Raw genomic sequence first — 9,269 nt, 5'->3', positions numbered from 1 at the left:
TTGATGAATGGATAAAGAAACTGTGGTATATATATATATATATATATATATATATATATATATATACACACACAATGGAATATTACTGAGCTATAAAGAATAATAAAATTATGGCATCTGCAGGCAAATGGATGAAATGGAGAATATCATGTTAAGTTAGATAAGCCAATCTCAAAAACCCAAAAGGCGAATGATCTCATTGATAAGTGGATGATGACACATAATGGGGAGTGACGGGGCAAGAAAGGAGGATGGAGGGACTGTATAGAGGGAAAAGAGGGGTGGGTGTGGTGGGGGGGAAGGAAAAAATAACAGAATGAATCAAACATCATTACCCTATGTAAATGTATGATTACACAAATGGTATGCTGTTACTCCATGTACAAACAGAAACAATATGTATCCAATGTGTTTACAATAAAAATAAATTTAAAAAAAAGGACAGGTTGTTCCATAGCCATTGGTCACAATCACCTGAATATAACAACAGTGTTCTTTCCACATACTTCTTGAGGAGAAGTTGCAATGCAAACAGTACATAAGCATAAAGAAACTGATGAGCAGAAGGATGGTCCAGATGACCCTTGGTACAGAGGATGATTTTGGAAACAGACTGGTGCTCTGAAGATTTTGGATGTGCATTTTATGCCCAAATGATACAGCCACAATGTATGCACATGAGAGGACCATGGTTTCTATAAGAAACACGTCCCAGAGTAAACCTAATACAAAAAATAAATTATTAGAAAGTAACTTACTTGTAAAATCATGCAAGAGTCAGTATTAAATATAAGATCATGTAAGGTCACATTAAAGTAGAGGTAGAAGAGTATAAGAAGGGAACACTCAAGGACATGTACAAGATCCCCACAAAGAGGATGAAACAGAGGTTCTGATGTGGGGAATTATGTTTAAATTTTGCCAAAAAGAAGCTGGCAAAGTTCTGGGGCTATGGGTAATGGCCTGCAGGGCATCAGCAGGTAGGTGACACAAATGAAAAACTTTTCAAAAATCATTTACAAGTATATAAATGATTTACATTTGATGTCTTTCCTAAAGTCCTGAGACACAGAAAATTTGTACAGGTATACCACAAAATTATCAGCATCCCTTAGGGCCTAGTGACCAAAGATCAGGTTGATGAGTTTGAGCCTGTGCTGGAGAATAAATGTGAAGAGACAGAAGAAGGATGGTGTTGGCTGAGATACCAAGGCTGACTTCAGAGAAAAGTGCATTTCTTATGCAAGTAAAATTATGTAGTTGGTCTTTTGCATCTTTTGAGCAAGGACTCTCATATATCTCTGGAAAAAATAAAGATGAACTCTTTATTTCAAATAGTATCAACTTCATGAATCACAGATTATACTATAACCATCAGGAAATATGGATTCACCCAATGCACCCTATTTCCACTTCAGTGCTCAAGTCTCTCTGACATTCTCTATATGTCATTACCTATTATTACTAAATCATGTCTGGATTACATAATAATTGTTGGGCTCCCACTGTTCACCAGCTTTCTTATCCATTCAGAATTACCATAAATTATTGAGAACAGTTCTTGATTATAATTTCATCTTGAAGTTTTCTGGGGTAGTATCTTACTTGTTTTTCATCTTCTCTCTTTTTTAATTTTTTGGGGTGTTTTTGTACATGGATGCAATACCTTTATTTTATTTATTTATGTGGTGCTGAGGATTGAACCCAGTGCCTCAAGTATGTGAGGCAAGGACTCGACTACTTGATGAAGTCTCACGTATATTTTGGAATTTCAACAATCTGATGAATTAAATTGGGAAGATTCCATAATAGTGGGGAATTCTAACTCTAAGAAATAAATATCAATGGAGTAATTGTGTACATAATTATATTATTTCAGTGCTGCCTTTATTCTGGTTTATTTTCAGAGTTAATAATTTTAATACATCAGTTGAACCAACATTGAGAGGTACACACTCTAGGACACATTGTTTGAATTTCCATCTGTGGTCCTCCATGGGGTTCAATTGTGACCCTGAGCAGTCTATGAGGCTAAATTCTGATCATCATCTATAAAATGCAGGCAGTTCCATTACCTGTGTTCTAGAGGTATTATATGTAAAGGAGGATGAAATACTAAATATGGAAGCATTTATGACCTATAATAACCTCAGGAAATATGGGTCATTATGTTTTAATTATGCATTGCATCAGACAGGTACCTTCAGAGGTTTTGCCTTAAAAAAGTTCCATAATACTAGAACATTTTAGCAATATGTGTACCAAGACCTTTGGTGGATATTATGATTGTCTATGGATCCCACTATCCATCTTACATACCTGCTGTTATCATCACCACAATAACTGTCCTAAATGAGCCAAAATCAATTATCAAATATTAGTAAGACATATTCTAATGTTTTTTACTATGCTATCTGGAATTGGAGTGGTAATTAAAATCATAGGTAAAATAGATTCAGAATCATTGTATTATAAGTTTTTCAATAAAGAAAAATCATTTTACTCAAGTCTGAAAGATGGACCTTCAAAAGAAATCTTATTTTCATCTCATGAAGTAAGCAATTTTTCTATTCAGAATCCCATGAACCTAATACAGAAATTTAATATTTTATTTTATATACACATCACGTTTGTGTTTTAATTCAAATGTCTATAATAGTGTGTATGTACTTTAAACTCTTTGCAGGTACAAATTAAAAGTATCAATCAACAAAAAATAATATTTAATACTAATTCATTTCCATCTCTTTGGATCATGTAGATCTACATGGCATGATACAAAGAGAAATGAGAAAGCTTACATATTCATGAACATGGGATACTATTTAAAAATTCATAGTGATGTCAATGCTTGGTTAAAACATTGGACTGTTTGTTTTTGTTTCATTTTTAATCCAAAGCTACTATTTTTTTTTTAAATTGGGATCCCACATTAAAATTCGACACATGTATTCAGTGTGTAGTGATCAAAGTAGGGTAATTTTCTTCTTTTCAAATATTATCATTTTTTCCCATTTAATTAAATGTTTATTCAATGAAAGGATGTATAAAAACTTACAAATATGAGACCTCAACTATAAATGCAATAGGATGATGGGATATTCAGTTTTTAACATGTACATACAGTATAGCTCTTGACTATTCTCCCTCATACCATCCTCTTTGGTTTTAACTTCTGATTCATATTTTGTCCTGTGAGACCACTCATCCTCTTTTGGCCTATGGGGAGATTAATGGATAACTTATACTGCTTTGAGACAAGTGGACAAAATTTCAATGTTAGGAGAAAAATAAAACCTAAAAATCCAAGAATATACATCAAAATCAAGTTTTTCTCCAAATGACAAATTCAATTTTGTCCTGATTTCTCTTTGCCATTTTAGGTACTTCAGTGAATGTTGCTGGTGAAGTACTAGCAATGACTTTCAATAAAGTTACATCTCCTGCTCACACCTGCACTGTGAGACTCATACTCCAATAGCCTTTTCCCTGCGGTATACACATTGATTTAAAAGCAGCTGGTTGGTACTGAAACAAATTTTCACTGGCAACTGCTAGAAAATGGCAAGTCATTTTCTATTCCAAAAGACAATCGATAGTACTTTCAAATCTGACTTTTAACAAATCTGCCAGACACTAAAATACAGCATTTTGTTGTTCAACTTGGAAAGAAGCCAGCACTTAGCTAAGGCATGTGCATTAGTTCACCTGTTATAGCAAGTATTCACATTTTCTCTTACAAACACACAAAGTCACAGCTTGTTATGTTTTATCCAAAAATTAAGATTGCCATCACATTATTACTTTTTCTGTTTTATTGAAGCAGATTTCTTAACTAGTGATTTCTAATAACTGGACATAATCTCAAAGGGTGCATTCTGAAACAAGACACCTAGAGGATAAATACTAAAAACATTTTCTTGGGTTTAATGTTTTCCCATACCTTCTAGGTTTTGCATATTACAGAGCACAGCTTTGTCTCGAAGAAGCGTGCTGTATTTTCTGACACTGTTTTTCTGAGAAGGAAGATTCATTATCCAGGGAAAGTCATAATTTTAGCTTACCAAATTATATTATCATTGTTTTGTTTTGTTACAAACCCTTAATTAGTTCCATGTATGCTTTAAAACAGTCTAAAACTTCTCAAAATCTATTTAAGTTTATAAGTACTACTGACCATTATCTTTCCAATATCCCCTGATTTAAAGTAAATATATTCCAGGTTTATAATGCACAAAGCCTTTCCAGAGGTTGGGCTGGGATGGGGAGATGAGGAAGAGGAAGAGGAACAGGAACCTGTGTGTGTCAGAGTCTGAACTGTGGTTCTGGGCTGGGGAAAGGGAAGGAAGAGAGTTTCTAAAAATGACAGTTTCTAAAAAGACAAGCAACATTCAGTCTAGTAACATGGTTTCCTGTTACTTTTTGAGGGACGCTAACACTGGGTGGTCAGGTTCTGCTACTTTTGAGTCCACACTGCCCAACAGAATGGACTGCCCCTCATCTAGGGCAAACACGTCCGACTTCTGGTTTTGGCATGAGCATTTGACGACCTCTTTGGGGGTTGAGAACGTTTTGTCACACAAGTTGCACTTGTAGGGTTTGTTGGTTTGCACCAACATGTTGTCCATCTGACTTCCTTCCTCAAATGTGCAGAGTTCCAGAGTCTGTTTGCCCACCATGGTGTAGGTGTCGATGCTCTGGTTGAGGCACACCTGCTGGGCAGCCTGGTTGGCCCAGCAAAAGCTCTTGTCACAAGTGCTACACTTGAAAGGCTTCCCGGTGTTTATGTACATATGCTTCCTCCAGTGGCTTTTCTGGATGAATTTGCATGCATATATGGTGCACTCGTACTTCCGCCTCTTCACCTCCCTCTCGTGGTAGTCCTGCTCCAGGTTGTAGATGTCAGAGATGTCTGAGGGGAGGCGGGGTTTCCGACTGCTGCTGCCCATCTATGATCAGGGAATTTGAGATGTGCTGCAGCTCACTGTTACTGATCATCCCCGCTTCAGGCACTTCCATGGCATTTTTCCCAAGGTCAGCTGCATTGCTGCAGAGCAACAAGGGGATGCGGCTTTCCCCCTGCTGGCTGGATGCGAAGCGCACTCCCATGTGAATCTGGAGGTGCTCTTGCAGGCTGCTCTGCACGGTGAAGCGCCGCTCACACAGGTGGCAGGCATAGTACTTTGGGAAGCTTGCTTTCCTCTTCATAATGCTCGGCTTGTCGTGGGCAATGCTGAGGGAAGCAAGCTGCTTGTGGGAGGAAGCGGCTTCCAGATTGGTCTCCTCCCCGGGAGGAGGGGGAGGGACAGGAGTGGAGAAGAGTTCTGGAGACAGTGAGGTCTGCAGAGGGTTCGAGGGAGTCATGTTTGTCCGATTCACCTGGGTCAGGTTGGATGTCAGCTGAGACAGCTGTGAAGCCTCAGGCGCCTGTTCCTGGTTCATCTTGGAGTTCCGTGGTCTTGGTTCTCGCCCAAGATTCTCAGGTGCGGAGGCAATCTTGGTGGCTTGTCTCAGCTGGTGATCTGCGATCTGAATGCCATGCAATGAAGAGGCCAGTGGAAAGACTTGGTCAGGATGAGAAAAGGTGCCTCGGCTGGCGAGGCTGGCTTCCTGGATCAGTGGGTACGCATGCAGAAACATGATCCTCTGGTCTAAGAGAACGGGATCAATCAACTGAGGCGCCATCTTTCCACTGTACATCAAATGCAAAAAGTACCTGAAGATGACAGGCTGTATGTCAGTTGGTTTAAATGGACACACTCACTGGTCTGATGGACAAACAACATCTTAAAATAATTGGAGAATGAAGCAAGAAATGATCTGTTTGCCTCAAAGTGCACATCGCCGATTGCAACATGCAGTCACACAGGAAACCAAACTCTCGCTGAGCGTTTAACTGTTGCAGTAGAATAAGTCCAGGGTTGGTCAAATCCATTTTTTTAAATATCTGTCGCCAGCACTGTTGCGGGGGGTGTGGAGGAGGCAGCGCTGGGCACCTTCGGCCTTGCTGTCCTCCCCCCGCTGCTGCCTCTCCTCCTCCCTGCTGCTGCTGCTGCTGCTGCTGCTGCTGCCACCGCCGCCGTGATCGGTGTCTCTGGTGGGGCGGCGGCGTTGGCGGCTGCGGCGGAACTTTTCCTCTCAAATATTATCATTTTTATGTTGAAACCTGCAAAGTTATCTCTGGTTATTTTGAATTGAATAAGAAATAATTATAGACTTTAATCACCTTATTATACTATAAAACCTGAGTTTTCCTCTTAACTTTTTTTGGAACTCCTTATTCACTGTCTATTTCATTCCATTGTTTTTGTAGATCTCAGAAGATTTTGTTTTTGGCTTCTCTGTCATCAACGTTTTCAGCTTAAGCACATGAATTCCAACATGCAATGTTTGTGAAAAGTAAAAAAAAAAAAAAGAAAAAAAATAATATCTCTCTAACACTAGTGGGATAAGACAATATTTTCCAAAAGTAATGACCAGGTAAATTAAAACAATGTTCTTCCTTTACTCATTCAGTGTTTTGGTGTCATCTCCCATGGTAATCCTAAAAAAATGATATAAAGATATAAATCAAATTTTCATATGTGGTCAAGCTTTTATGGGTCACATTTGATCACTGGGATACAGCTGTCTTATTTTGTGATATTCATGTACAAATACATGGCATATGCCCATTCTTACAAATTTACTTCATGTATTTTAAAATTTTAATGTGTGTTTTTATAGTATATGTGGATCCATGTTACTATGTAAAAAATAACATTTGAAAATTATATTAGGCCAGGCAAAGTGGCACATGCCTGTAATTGAACACGCCAAGGATTCTCAGACATCAGTATTGTATGTTCAAAGCCAGCCTCCATAACTTAGCAAGGCCATAAGCAAATTATAGAATCTCTGCCTCAAAATAAAAAAAATAATAATTAAAAGGGTTGTAGGTGTGGTTCAGTGGTTCAGCACCCTGTGTCAATTCCTGTTACCACCACCAAAAAAAAAAAAAAAAAAATTTGAAATTGCCTTCTCTCACCAAAAAAGAAAAAAATGTGTTTTCTGAAAGAAAACAAATCAAAAAATTCATTCTATCATATTTTTTATGGAATATACATGATCTTCTTCAATTCATTTTAAAACTCGAGCCTTACAAAAACCAAGCATTGAATGACATGTGTTAATGACCTGTGTCTCAATACCTTTGAATTTTATTAAGTTCAGTGTGACTGAGGAATCTGCATTCCTACAAACAGGAGAAATGACAAATGGGAGGGTGGAGATGCAATGAATTTGCAATCATATTCAGGAATTAATGGATTTGTTTGTTCAATGCCTTAAAACAATTTGAAAATTGTTTTCTGAAAGTGAATTCCTATATGAGAAACAGAAAAAGCTTACACTTTTTCTTAATATATCCATAACAGAAAGGAACACATTTTGATGTAATCCTAAAAACACCTAACCTTCCTTTATGTGGTGCCATGAGGAACCACAGAAAAATATTCTTCTATGCATATTTCTATCTCCAGGTTTAAGCATATCATCTATATATGATTTAATTATGTAAATATATCATAGTATTATAGTAAAGAAAGGTCTATATTTATTTTGATGCTGATGTATTATTGTTGTTAGAAAGCATCCTGGGAATGTGAACCATTCACAAAGATGAGCTAAGAGAATCCTGTGGTCCATCCCTTCCCAGCTGTTCCCCATTGTGATTATGCCTGGCACAATAGAGTTTAGAAAATGAGGGGACAAAAGAAAAGCTCTCTGTAATCAGTGGAGTAATTTGAGAAACAATTCTCAATAAATGATACTAGGAATGATGCTTCCAGTTTGGTTCCTGAATACCATCTTGTGCAAGGCAATAATATTTCACTTAACTCACTGAAGAAATCAATCTGCCCCTAGACTAGATATTCTGTGTGTAAGGACATATAAATAACAGTGAATCTAGCATAAATTTATGAAATAGTTCACATTTGAAAAACCCATATATTGTAAGAGGAAGGATGGATCAAATAAGCATATGAGAAAAACAGATCAAAAGGGAAGCAAAAAAGAAATGTAAAAAAATATATATTTGTTTTGTTACAGGTGATAGTGAGAACTGGTGGAATCCTCAGAGTTACGACTTTCCTAATTATCTGAATCAAGGAAGCAGCTATGTCAGATATTGTGCCATCCTGCCATAGCCAAAATCATGGGCAGCTGAATGATACATGCATCATTATACATGTTACCAAAACTAGTGTTAACTGCTCAGGTAGTGGACATCATCTGGTGGTCAGAAAAGAAGTTGAGAGAATTACAGGAGCAGGAAATACCTCTGTTGACCCCACTTCAAGTTGGACTCTTAGGACCTTCTGGTGAGTAGTCTGAAGGAAGGAAAAGTGAAGGGAGCACACATCTGTTTCTTCATGTCCAGTGTGAGCGTCAGTTTTTGTCTCTCTTAGGGATGACATGACAGGGAAATCCTCTGACTTACCACTGAGCTATGGATGTGGAGCCTCACATACTTTGGTTTGTCATTATCACATAACTCAGCTTCACAATTGATGCTACTCATCCTTCTATTCACTAATGTAAAAATGCACAGAGCAGATCTGGGTGGTGACACTGTTTGTACTTCAAGCAAATTTGTTTGGGACTGAGGATCATAAAGGCAGCACCCTCTATCTTGTAGCACTACTTGTGGAGAAAATCTATGAAAAGCAATTGGGGGAAATGTCTGGCGTCTCAGGAAAGGCAAAACCATCACCAGCAGAAGTCAGTCCTGCAGGCATATCTGCCATGAAATACAGGAACTCCAGCAACACGATTAGCAAAACCCTGGACAATATTTGTGCAAATGAATGGCAACTATGTGTGAGAAATAGAGGTGAGTATTATTGGTTAGGTTTGTAAATTGTTAGGGTTGTGCAATACATCTCAGGGTTCACATGTAGAGCTATGATATTTATATTAGGGCTTTTAAAAAATTTTCCTGATAAAATCCACTAGAAGAGAAAGTGTTCTTTTTAAAAGTATTTTCATTTGTAGATGGACACAATACCTTTAATTTATTTATTTTATTTTTATGTGGTGCTGAGGATGGAACCAAGTGCCTCACAAGTGCTAGGTAAGTTCTATTCCAGTGAGTCACAACCCCAACCTGAGGAAGTGTTCTTTATAAAGTAAAAAACCAGGAAGCCCCAGAAGATATTCTTTGAAGACCCCAAGTTATCATTACTTGGAAACCCAAGCAGAACTGCAGGAGAGTCTTTCTCACTGAT

General features: G+C 37.7%; 1 pseudogene; it reads right to left on the bottom strand.

Annotated features, from left to right (window-relative positions):
- Positions 1 to 4,391: 4,391 nt before the first annotated feature.
- On the bottom strand, positions 4,392 to 5,935 carry LOC124967185 (zinc finger and BTB domain-containing protein 2-like; annotated as a pseudogene).
- Between the last annotated feature and the right edge of the window lie 3,334 nt (positions 5,936 to 9,269).

This window comes from Sciurus carolinensis, chromosome 16, assembly GCF_902686445.1.
Source record: "Sciurus carolinensis chromosome 16, mSciCar1.2, whole genome shotgun sequence".
NCBI classification, from domain to species: Eukaryota; Metazoa; Chordata; class Mammalia; order Rodentia; family Sciuridae; genus Sciurus; species Sciurus carolinensis.
The sequence above is the reverse complement of the archived record's forward strand: the minus strand, read 5'-3'. Positions and strand labels throughout refer to the sequence as shown.